This window comes from Desmodus rotundus, chromosome 10 (assembly GCF_022682495.2).
Source record: "Desmodus rotundus isolate HL8 chromosome 10, HLdesRot8A.1, whole genome shotgun sequence".
Taxonomy (NCBI): Eukaryota; Metazoa; Chordata; class Mammalia; order Chiroptera; family Phyllostomidae; genus Desmodus; species Desmodus rotundus.
In genome coordinates, this window is record NC_071396.1 from 10,713,296 (window position 1) to 10,725,544 (window position 12,249).

Sequence of the window (12,249 nt, forward strand, 5' to 3'; positions counted from 1 at the left end):
CCGAGAGGGGCTGAACCTGGCTCTGCCAAAGCCTGCGTTCCTCCTGCTATTCCACTGCCCAGCCGACTCGGAAGGTGTTTGGACAAGATGACGCATTGTTTCTTGTCCTGTCAGGGAAGTCTCCCAGAGGCCCGAAGGCTGGGAAGGCCCTGAAAAAATCCCCTTGGAAACCTGGAGCACTAAGCCCCTGAGATCCCCTTCCCTGGCAGACTCATTTCTGAGACAGGGCTGGGATGAGCGAGGCACCTGGCGCAGGAGGCAGAAAGGGGTGTGGTGACGCCCAGGGAGAGTCCAGATGGGGACAAGAGGCAGGACCTGACAGCAGAGGGGTATGTAGGTCAGATCAAGCTGCAAGCACTACTTGGTTGGAGAACTAATGATGAGGCAGAGGCAAAGGAAGAATGGGAGAGTCATCTGAAAAAGGGTGGCTCTGATTTCGCCATGTGGAGCCGGAACTGGCGGGTGGCTCACAGAGCGAATACTGGACCCAACCAAGGGGAAACTCTCAAGACACTCTCAGGCACCAACACGTCACTGCCATTCAGGAGGGAGCTGCTGCCACAGGCATGTGTGAACCGGCACATAAGACTGAAGGGAGGGGTTGAGGACAGTGTCCTAGGGGGGGTTCTCTGTAACCAGGCAGCATAGGGGATCATGAACAGACGGGACCCCTTCTTGGATCTGGGCCACATTCCTAGAATTTTCTCCTAAGGGCAGGAACCAAAGAAGCACAAGTAGCTTGCTTACAGAGTCAAGAGTGGATTACTTGCTAGTAGGCACACACCTCGGGAAAGAAACAGAGTGGGAGCTTTGGGGAAAAGGCCGGGGGCGCTGAGCTGCCCTCAGTGGTGGGTTCCTATCAGCAGCTGGCCCATCCAAGGAGGGCCTCTAGAGTCACCCTGCCTGTTAGGTTCCTGTCAAAGGCTGCTGGAACAGGCCCTCAGGAAGGGTCTAGTAAGACCCAGAGGAACCTTTCATTTGTCAAAAAGGGAAGGGACTAACAATTGCCTGATTAATTTTTTTAAGGGAAGTCATTTTAATTTTAATTTTTATCCCCACCAAAGGACATGCTCACTAATCTTAGAGAGGGGAAGGGAGGGAGAGAGAGGAGAGAAACAGTGATATGAGAGAGAGACATCGATTGGTTGCCTCTTGTGCACACCCCAACCAGGGACCAAACCCACAACCTAGGTTTGTGCCCTGACCAGGAATCGAACCCATAACCTTTTGGTATATGGGACGATGCTCCAACCAACTGAGCCACACTGGCCAGGGCTGTCCAGTTAATGGCTTAAGCCTCAAATTTCCCTCCTATTTAGTAACTGAAGTTTTTAAAAAAGATTTTAGGTATTATTTTGAGAGAGAGAGGAAGGGAAGGAGAAACAGAGGGAGAGAAACATTCTTGTGTGGTTGCCTCTTGCACGCCCCCTACTGGGGACCTGGCCCACAACCCAGGCATGTGCCCTGACTGGGAATCAAACTGGCAACCCCTCGGTTCACAGGCCAGCACTCAGTCCACTGAGCCACACCAGCCAGGGCTAGTAACTGAGATTTTTTTTTTTTTTTTTTTTTTTTTTTTGGCACAAGGGAATGAATGTCTCATTCCCAACCCACCCTCAACAGCAATCTCCCATCTTTATCATCACCAAACACCTGAACACCTGCCTTCCCCTCCAGGCTGGGCCAAAAATATGCTAGAAAGTGACTTTTTTCCTGGTGTTGTCTTTAACAAAGGCACTTTGTCACCTTTTCATTTCTGGAGCGGATGTCTGCCTCAGGGCTGACAGCAAGGTGCTAGACTACCAAGCTGGGTTTCTGAGCTCTGCCTGGCCCACTGCATTCTGGCCACACACACTGCCCTCTCAATGGCCGCCTGCCCTCCGGCTTCCTTCTCGGCTCGCTGTCTGTCTCTGCCGTCCACAGTGGGGTGGCCGTGCTATAGAGCCCTGTGCAGGCTTCCTCACTTGTCCGCATTCCCAGCAGGGCCCAACCCTCATCACACACAACTCTGGCAGCTCACCCCACTGCACGCGCTCACAGTTGAAAAGAACGAGTGCAGACTGTAGTTCAAACCCTGCCATCCCTCAGTTATATAGAAGCAACTTCTTCATCCCTGCTACCTTCTCAAAAATAAGTAGAGAAGTGAAAGCAAGAGAGTTCCCCCAAAGTCAAACCTGAATGACAAATCCAACAAATTCCTATGTCTCTCTTCCCCTGAAGAGCACCTCACCCTCTCCTGAGGCCCCAGCCCTGGGACCACCAGACAAGCCCTTCCCGGGTCTGAGGCAGGGTGGCTGCAGGCGGCTGTTTGCACCAGAGGGTCAGGCTGGGGCAGAGGAAAGGGCTCAAAGTCCAACTTCAAATCCTCCTTAGTCCTTCAGGAACTGAGCTGGTTCCTAGTTCTTTCCCTTCATGGTCAGACTTCTCCAGCTGTTTGTGAGATGCCACCCCTGAGCTCTTGGGCCGTGGACACTACCCCAGGTGGGCCCCAGTGGCCTCCTGTGTTCCTCTCATCCCTCAGAGGCCATTGTGAACGCAGATTAGGAAAATGACTGTCCCGTTTCAATGGAGTGTCCGTATCTCCTTTGAAATCTCACAACGTAAAGTAGCTAATCTTCGCCTCATTCACAGGAGGAGGAAACCGAGAATCAAAGTTAGGAAACTTGCCTCAGGTTGGCCTGCGTCACCTCACGTATGAGGAGTGGCAGGAGCAGCACCCAGAGTTTAACTCGCCTGGTTCTACGCGGAAGCCCTGGCCACCACGCCCTGACAGCTCGCTACCCTTACCCACTGCCCAAGGACCTGCTGTTCCTGCGTGAAACGAGGGCCCTGGGGTGCCTGCTGCACCACAGGTGGTGGGGTTGGGGGGATGTTCCTCTATGGCGAGGGCTAGCCCCCCACCACTCCTCACATCCCAGGGACGAGCAGCTGATGAGGCAAAGAGCTGTCTCTGCAGCCAGCTCGGGCCCAAGGCTGCGCGTCTGGAGACAACAGGGCCGTTGCTCCAGATCCGTTGGGACCTGGCTGCCCCAAGGCTTACCTGGCTCTGGACAAGGCTACTGAGCAAACTAAAAAGTAAGCCAGAATGCAGGAATAGCCTTACTCTACATCACAGAACTATGTGTTAGGAAGCCAAATGATTTCTTAGGACCAAAGGAAGTGCACAAAGGAGCCAGCTTGTTCCCAGAGGACTAACCTGAGAATGTTGGTGGGGCTCCGCCCGGTGCCTGGAGCTGGGCTAGTCTCCCCGGCACTGTGGCCCTCCCCTGGGCATCGTCCTCATTTTGTGGCCGAGGACACACACACACACAGGAAGGGTTCAGTGACTTGTCTGAATTGTCAAGGCTCCGACAGACTGTCTAAATCATTCTTTGTGTTTTTTAAAGACTTTATTTATATATTTTTAGAGAGGGCGAGAGAGGGAGAAGGAGAGAGAGAGAAACATCGATTGGGTGCCTGTTGTACATGCCCTGACTGGGGACCGAACCTGCAACCCAGGCACGTGCCCTGACTGGGAATCCAACAGGCGACCGTTTGCTTTTGCGGAACGACGCTCAGCCAACCCACTGAGCCACACTGGTCAGGGCCCCAGTCCATGCATTTCCTAGAAAGGATTTACTAAGAACTTTTTTTTTTTTAATTCAAAGCCCTCTTCCTAATTCATCTAACACATGAAGTTTTCAGAATATAATGCCCGGGCCATCACTCCCAGGAACCTGAGCTGCGAGCCCGGCGCTGGGTTCCAGCGGGATGGCAGGGTGGGCGGGGGCAGCAAGCCTGTGACCTACTCCAGCTAGTTCCACATTGACAGGTCTGTGAAGTGCTCCAGGGGAGGTCCAAACAGAAGCCTGCAGCTCACACCTATGGCCAGAGGTTTCTAAAAGCTCAGAAACTTTTGGTCTCCCAAACAGCAGCACTCTGTAAAGCCTGTTTAGATCATCCAGTCACCACTCTAGGAGAAGCAGGCACAACCGGGGCCCAGTGTGTCAACGAGAGGAAGGTGGACGTCCAGATATGGGAAGCTCCTCCAACAGCTGACCGCTCCTCCCACCGACCTCCGGCTGTAAAACCCAGCTGCCAGGGCCCAGGACAGCACTGTGGGCCTGGGAGGGGAGCGCTGGAAAGCAGCCCCCTGTTGGGAGGAAGTCACATCACTGCCAGCCATCACAGAGGAGCAAAGGGGCAGAAAAACAGGATCTCAAGTGCCGCCCGAGCCTGGAACAAATTAGGTAACCTCTCTCAGCTGGTTTCCTCATTTGTCACCCTCCACCCTAGGGCTGTGGGGGTGGCATGTGGAGATCCTGTGTGAGGGGCGCAGTCACTACCCAGGTTTGGGTGGCGATGGTTACTGCTGCCACTGGGCACACCAAGGTGTTGGGATCGGTCATTTAGGACAAAGGCTGTGTCACAAAAGGGTATGTTACAATCGTTCCAAACCACAGCAGTTCATGCTCACTGCCCAAACAATGGTCTAGGTATTTTAAATTTAGAATCAACCCTGGCTGGTGTAGCTCAGTGGACAGAGTGCGGGTCACCAGGTTGATTCCCAGTCAGGGCACATGCCTGGGTTGCAGGCCAGGTCCCCAGTAGGGGGCGTGCAAGAGGCAACCACACATGAATGTTTCTCTCCCTCTCTCCCTCCCTTCCCTTCTCTCTAAAAATAAATCCATAAAACCTTAAAAAAAATTAAGACTTAAAACAAAATTGTGGTAAAGTACACATAACGAAATGTAGCATCTTAACTACTTTTTGGGGTAGAGTTCAGTGTGTTAAGTCCATTCATGCTGCACAAGCAAAACCTCTCATCTCCGAAACTGAAAGTCCACTGCCCTGCCCCCGCCCCCAACCACCTTCTGCTTCTGTGACTTTGACTCAGCTGTTTTGTTAAGTCAGTAAAACTCCGAACTTCGCATGTCAACGCGCACAACAAACATTCCAGGGGCCGTTCACACAAGAGTGGCAGAAGTGGCCATTTTTAACGCCCGATCCACTGCCCCTCACAGCTGGAGGCAGCGGGGGGCTGCCGGTCCAGCGTCTGTCCGGCCGCACACCGTCTGCCTGCCCCCTGGCCTGAGATCTGGCAGTTCACGGCACCTCCCTCTTTAGCCAACACGAGGCCACATTCAGGCTGATCCTGGTACCTCACGTTTCTCTGCACTTGGTGCAGCTCCTGTGAGATGATGTGGTTTTCTAACTATCTGATTTGAATAGATACTGGTTCTAGGACTGGAATGGCCACCTGAAATGGGGTTTTCAAAACTCAGCTTCCTGTGGACGAGTCAGGTGGCAGCGGGGCAGAGGCGGGGTGGTGGGTGGAGAGGAAGGGAGGGAGGAGGATCTGCCTCTGTCTCCTGTCCGCGGTGCCCTGACCTCCTGCACGCCTCATGGGTGTGCATGTCAGCACACACACCCAGTACCCCCACTACCAGCCTAGGAAAGAGGCCTCAGGATGAAACCTGCTTTGCCAGCATGTTGATCTTGGACTTCTTTCTGGAGGCTTCCAGAACGGTGAAGAACCCACTTCTATTTTCAAGTTGCCCAGTCTGTGCTACTTTGTCATGGCAGCTGGGGCAGACTGACAGGTGTGACATCATGCAACGTCATGGATATTTGTACTGGCTGAAAAGAAGATTTAAAAAAACAAAAAACAAAACAAAGAAACATAATGCAACTTGGGTTACCCACCCAGCACCTGGTTAAGGACCAGCCCTCACCTGGAGCCGGGTGAGCTCCGAGCAAGGCCTGGGCTACCCACACAGCTGCGAGACGGCCTTGTGTCCTTCCCTGTGAGAGGTTCTGCCAGCTGGCATTCTTTCTGCAGGGTGGCAGCTGCCAGGAGCACCAGGCAAGAGGATTCTGGTCCCAGGGCCTTGGGGACCTTTTACCTCTCGGTGTCTGCAGTTGTAGGAATGAGGGAGGACAGGACCGGAACACAGTAAGGGCAACCGTGCATCAGGGCCCACGGTCACTTCCACCCAGCTGGGCAGAGGAACACTTAAGAGGCAAATGTTCAGAAGATGTTTTGTTTTTGTTTTTTTAAAGATTTTATTTATTTACTTTTAGAGAGGGGGAGGGAGGGAAAAAGAGAGGAAGAGAAACATCAATGTGTGGCTGCCTCTCACGTGGCCCTAGGCTGCAACCCAGGCATATGCCCTGACTAGGAATCAAGTCGGCAACCTTCTGGTTCGCAGCCTGTGCTCAATCCACTGAGCCACAGCAGCCAGGGCCGGAGGCTGTTAACAGGGGTGGTCTTTGAGAAGTGGTATGGCGTGTGGGTGGCCGGTACACCTTTCCACACCCTCTCTGAGTTTCTCTGCATTCCTTTGCACTGGCCAAAACCACCCCAGGGCACTGAACCCGCTCTCCCACACCACGGCCGGCCACAGCACGCTTCAGCTTTTACTGTGCTAGCCCACAGCCAGCACTGAGGTCCTCTCTCCTTTCACAAGTCACCCGTTCTCTGCCTTGTGACTAGGAGTGTTCAACCCTAGCCCTTTAAACGTTTCATAATTGTTCTTTGTTTCCTTAAAGAAGGGATTTTCAGTGGGATAAGACTTGCCCAATTCCTCCCTACTCTTGCTGCAGGCAACTCCCACTCTGTGTGGTCACTTTCTCCACCTATAATTACAGGATAATAGTCCCACCTCCCTCGCAGGGTTACTGTGCAATCGAATGAGTTAAAACGTGTGAGGGCAGGTGGCTCACAGACACACTGGTAATGACCTTGGTGATGATCTCAGCCTCCCGGTGATGATCTGTGAGACCACCAGGCCTGCAGGTGCACCGACTGCTCTGCACCCCCTCCCCCAAAGAGGTTACGGGACAGCCATACCACAGATGGAGCTCGTGGCAGGTGCAAGGCAGCAACCCTCTGCCCTGGAGAGGCTTCCTGTACAGTGAGGGGGACAGATGTGTCATTATAAGACCACCTACCTGGCCTGTGATGAGGCCCAAGTTTGTTAGGGAGCTGCCCATCATCAGCAAAGAGGCTGACCAGGTGCCATTGTTTTTGTATGGTTCTGATGAAGAGGCTGGTAGAGTGTTCAGGGACAGTGGCAAAGCTGGGAGTAGATTCCCATTTTCCTCCTTGGAACGACGATGGGCATTTGCGTTATGTGGCCCATGTGGGTCCGAGTAAGGAGCCGCTGAAGAATGGCAGCCACCCGCACATGACCCTGCCCTCTGACCTCGTGGAATGTGCAGCAGTCACCTGGCTGCTCAGAGAATTCTACCCCCAGGACCTCACCGCCTTTGCTGACCAGTCCACGCAAAATAACCGATGACTCACAGACCCACGTGAGCAGCCCCCTGCAGCTCCTGCCCTCCTCCTCCGCACAGCACTCACACTAGCAACACGTGACGTGTGTGCACACATACGAGTGCCCTACTTGAATTCATTGCCTCTGTGTTCCCCCGCCCCCAGCCCCCAGGAAAGGCCCGGGAGGCAGGGACTTTAATTTTATGCAGAGCTGCGCTCCGAGCAACTGGCACGGAGCCTGGCTTGCAGTAGCCAGTCAATAATTAATGAAACCTCTCCTCCCACTGACATTACTGCCCTTCAGCTTCTAATTTCCAGTTACAAGTGGACTGCAAAGTACCGTATCTATTGTGCCCTGATGCCAATTAAAAAATCATTAACCTCACCTAACATGAACTTGGCTCGATGTTAATCTGCCATCTGAACCTGTTACAGACCCCAAGTGAAAACAAATGTAGAATCCTTCAAGATTTGAGACCTAAAGTAATTCCGAAAGTCTTGTCTTTTTTTTACCTGCTGCATTACATGCTAAGCAGTGGTAAGAAGGGCCCCTGGCATTTGCCCCTTTGTCCCCTTGCTGTTAATACCACAAACGCCCTTGCCCAGGCCAATCTCTACTGCCTTTTGACTTCAAAATGCCTCCCTCCAGCTCAGAAGAAGCAGGTCAAAAAAATGCAGAAGCAGGTTAAAAAAAAAAGGGCCCTGTGAGGTTCCACAGGGGTAAAATTTAATCTGAGTGGGTGAACTCAGCACACAGCCAGCTGACTGGACTCGGCTGCAGGGGAAGAGTAAGAAGGGGGTGGAAGGCGTGGACACGAAGGCTCGGTTGGTTTGCTTGTTGGTGTTCGTCTGAGACAGCTCTCCATACAGACTCCCCCTCGAGGGGCCCACGTGCACCTGGGCCGCGCACGTTCCCAGGGCTCGCTCACTGCCCAGAGAGTCAGGCTGGCGGGAGGCCAGAGCTCACAGCCCTTGCTTCTCTGCCTTCTGCTTGACCGAGGGAGGCTTTCCCCAGGCACAGAAAGTCACTCGGTAATTTAGGGCCTGATCACTTATACCTCACCCCTCATTCCAGCCAAGTCGTTTTTCCCAAAAGGAACCTTTGATGCTAACAGTGTTCTTGTTGTGGAACAGGTCACAAATACAGAAAGGAGTATAAAATGTCTGTGTGTAGTTTCAGGAATTGTGAGAGAAATGGAGCAGGGGAGAGGTGAACAAGAGGTGCTGGTCAAGGGGACAAAGTCCTGTGAGGGAAGGCAAGTCCCACCGCTCTCAGGGCCGGGCCCTGCCTGTCGTCACAGGCACTGTGCTGTGTGCCCTTGACCCTTGAAGATGAGGGGCTGGGGCCCTGACCCCCTGGGCAGGTGAAAACCCACACGTAACTCCTGACCCTCCAGAAACGTAACTACTAAGAGCCTACTGTTGACCAGAAGCCTTACTGATAACATAAACGGGTGACTAACACCTATTTGGTCTGTTATATGTGTTATGTACTGTATTCTTACAGTAAAGTAAGCTGGAGGAAAGATGTTATTAAGAAAACCGCAAGGAAAATACATATGCAGTACTCACTGAGAAAAGCCCACGTACACTGGAGTTGCCCAGGTTACACCACGTTGTGCAAGGGTCCCCTGCACTCGGACGTTTGCTAAGAGGGCAGAAGAAAACTTGCCTCCACCCTCATCGAGCCGTACACATTAAGTACGTGCAGCCTTTGCGTCAACCTGCCTCCGTAAAGTGGTTAAGGAACAAGCATCACAGCGGGTCCCAGGGCAGCACCCCCTCCCACCCACCGCTCCTCAGAGGGGCCCACTCCCTTGCCTGTCTTTTTCATTGTCTTGGCTCTATGTGCATCTCTACAAAATCCATCGTTTCGTTCTGAGAAGCTGAGCAGCAAGTGCAAACCTCACTGTGTGGGCAAGGGCCCCATGAGACCCACGGTGCCCGAGGCAGACTGCGTGGTGTCTGGCTTCAGTTCCCTGAGGGCTCCCTGGAGCCCCTCTGGGGCCTGTGGCAGGGCCAGTGGGAACGGGGTGCAGCCTGTCCAGCAGACACATGGTCAGAGGGAGTGGGCTGCCTCCAGACTCAGCCCCGCTGCCGGAGGCTGCAAAAGCAGCCGTGTGGCCCCAGGAGCTCTGGGGAGCGAGGTGGGGCTTCCCCAGTGAACCGACAGAAGCAGTCAAGTAGAGATAAGTGGGCCAGGCTTGGACATTCTGTCTTCATGTTCAAAGACTGTAGGAGGGCGGCCGGTTGTCATGTGACTATAACCCTTAACATGTCTTTTTTCTGAGTCACTGCTGAGGCCTGGACTGACTGCCAGCCTGGTCTGGGGCAAAGCCACCCTCCCGGAGGACCTCCTGTGCGGGTCCCCTCTACACCACGTCTTGCCTCCCATCAGAGCAGCGGTTTAGTCTCGCAGGACGGTACAAGTTGTTTCTGGGTGCCGAGCAGGCAGCGAGGACAGGAGGCAGCTAGTTCTCCTCTCTGCACCTCCCCCTGGCAGGTCTCTCCCTCTCCAGGGGCTCACCAGACATGCCTGTTTCTCCCACCTTCCAAGTGTACTGAGTGGCTGCTGTGTAGAGGGTTCTGATACCCGGAGGTTGAGTTCAGAGGAAAGAAATGCTACACACCACTTCCTAAAGCTTCTGATTACAAGTTGCACTAGTCAGTGGAGGCAGGACATTTTAGTAGTTCCCCAAGAGACGTGACACAGGAGTCCACTTCCTGCCCAAGCAGTACGACATGAAGGAATGAAAAAGGCTTTATGGTGGACAGTCTTGAGTTTGGATTCCCAGATGACACTTAGTTGTGTGACCAAGGCCAAGCTGCTTAACCTCTCTGAGCCTCAGTTTTCCCAAACACAAACCGAAGAACCCAGTTTCGACGTACTGGTGAATCATGTTTGTAAGTCCCCCCTCCTCTCCTTCCCCACCCCAGGCCACCGGGCAAGGATGACTGAGCCTGACACTTTGCTGAAGCACTGACGCTCCAAAGCTGGGCCACCTGGGCAAGGTGTAAAATGAAAGTGGGCGCAAATAAGTTCACTTTGAATAAATGAATCTCAGCAGGACTACAAACTGAGTTGGGCAAGAAAGGATTAGAGATTCCGAACATTAGTTCCACATCCAAGTTCCTAGAGAGCTGAGGATGATAAAAAAGACAATAGGAAAAAAGCGCACGGGAAGTAAGTGCCCAAGAGTGTTTGCGGAGTCAGTTAGCTTTGGATGCCCTTTTCAGGTAGGGCTTTTTAATGTACCGAATAGGCTTCCTTATATGCCACAAAGCAGCATTTCTATAGCTCCCGGAACCACATCTCCACTTCTGAAGCTCTTAGTTATTGTGAAACTCGTGTCTTTCCGCGATATTAATTTGAAGAAAGTTCACGGAATGAAAGTTCCTGGAGTGTGAAGAGAAGAACCTTTGTCCACTTACCAGGCACACTCCTGGTCAGCCAGAGTGGGAGAGCAGGTTTTCCTATCCGTGCAAAAGAAGAAGATAATTAGAATTTCAGTTGTAATACATACATATAATCTCCTCTTTAAAGCTTTTGTTCTAGAGAACCCGCAGGTAGGCCAAGCTCTTAGAAACAGCTTCCTCTGAGCAAACGCAGGGGCTCCTCAGGTGGGGAAAGGTATCGCTACCAAAGGGCTCTTGGGGTAACTAGATACCTCCCAAGCTTTGCTGGTTTCTCTTCAGGGAGCCAAGAAGTCCCAGTCTGGTAGGTGCCTGGGGTGGAAACTACAAAAACCTGCATCAAATCTCCCCAGAGCTCCGTCCCTGGGGGACACTGCGCCAGCCTCAGGCTACTCCAACAGTTTAACCCAAAAGGTGGATATCAGACCAAACCATATAATTTATATCAACAATAGGAATGACAAATTTTTTTTAAAAACCGAAGAGATGCCTAGATGGCTTGCTTCCTTAGTCTGGGCATGGGTTGTTACTGTGGCTTTAAAGACGATGAGGATGAGGGAGCAAGACTTGATGATGCCTGAAGCACTGTGCTCGCCCTTGAATGACTTGAGATGCTACCTTTGCTAACAAGGGGGAAAAAAGCCACAACTGTGGAGCAGACAGCAAGGACCGCTAATAAACAGGCTGCTCAGGGAGCACCCAAGTCAGCCAACACCCAAGGAAATGCAACACCAGGCCCGCAGGTCCCTTGTTACCCTCCGAACTGAATTTCAGTCCTTAGTGACTTACCAGGAGAGATGGATGAGACGACGTTATCCACGCTGTTTAATCAGCTCCCTGGTCTCGAGGAGGTAGGGGGGCCAGGACGCTGTGTTTGTTGAGTTTGGACACGGCACACCACGGCGGGCAGACTGGAGCTGCCAGGGATGCTCCACGAGGACTAAGATCGCTCTGTCCCATGCCACGATCACCTGCGCCAAGACAGAAAATTTGGAAGAGTTGCCCAACAGGACTCGGTGTTACTAGCAGTGTTGGTTTGGGTAACATTTGGACAGGCCATTTTAATGGGGGTGGGAGGAAGTGCAAGTGAAATTCTTAGTGCAGGTTTTTAAAAATGACCTAGTTTTTCTTCAGCCTCAGTGAACCATGAAATGTGAAAGCCTTAATTTTGTAAACTTCTATTTAAAGAAAAAATCTCCCCCAACATTAAATGTGCTTTGTGTCATGGGAGGGCTCAGCTGTGCATTCACAAAGGTATTTTGTTCTTACGTGTCAAGTGCCACAGATGTCAGAATGCACGGGGCTCCATCTTGGAGGATCCCAGCCTGGTACACAAGTGCAGCTGAGCTAACCTGAGAGCCTCGGCCCGCGTCAGTGCACACGCAGAGCGACTGGGCACAGCTTCTCAGAACGCGCTATTTCAAGCCCAGGAGCGGGCCCTGTGTCTGGGTGGCAGGCAGGAGGCACTCCAGGTAGTGGGGACCTTGTGAGCAAAGGCTAGAACTTCAGGCTTCACAGGAATGGTAATAAACCCAGTCAGGGTGGGTGGGGAAGGGGAAGGGGAAGGGACGGGTGCC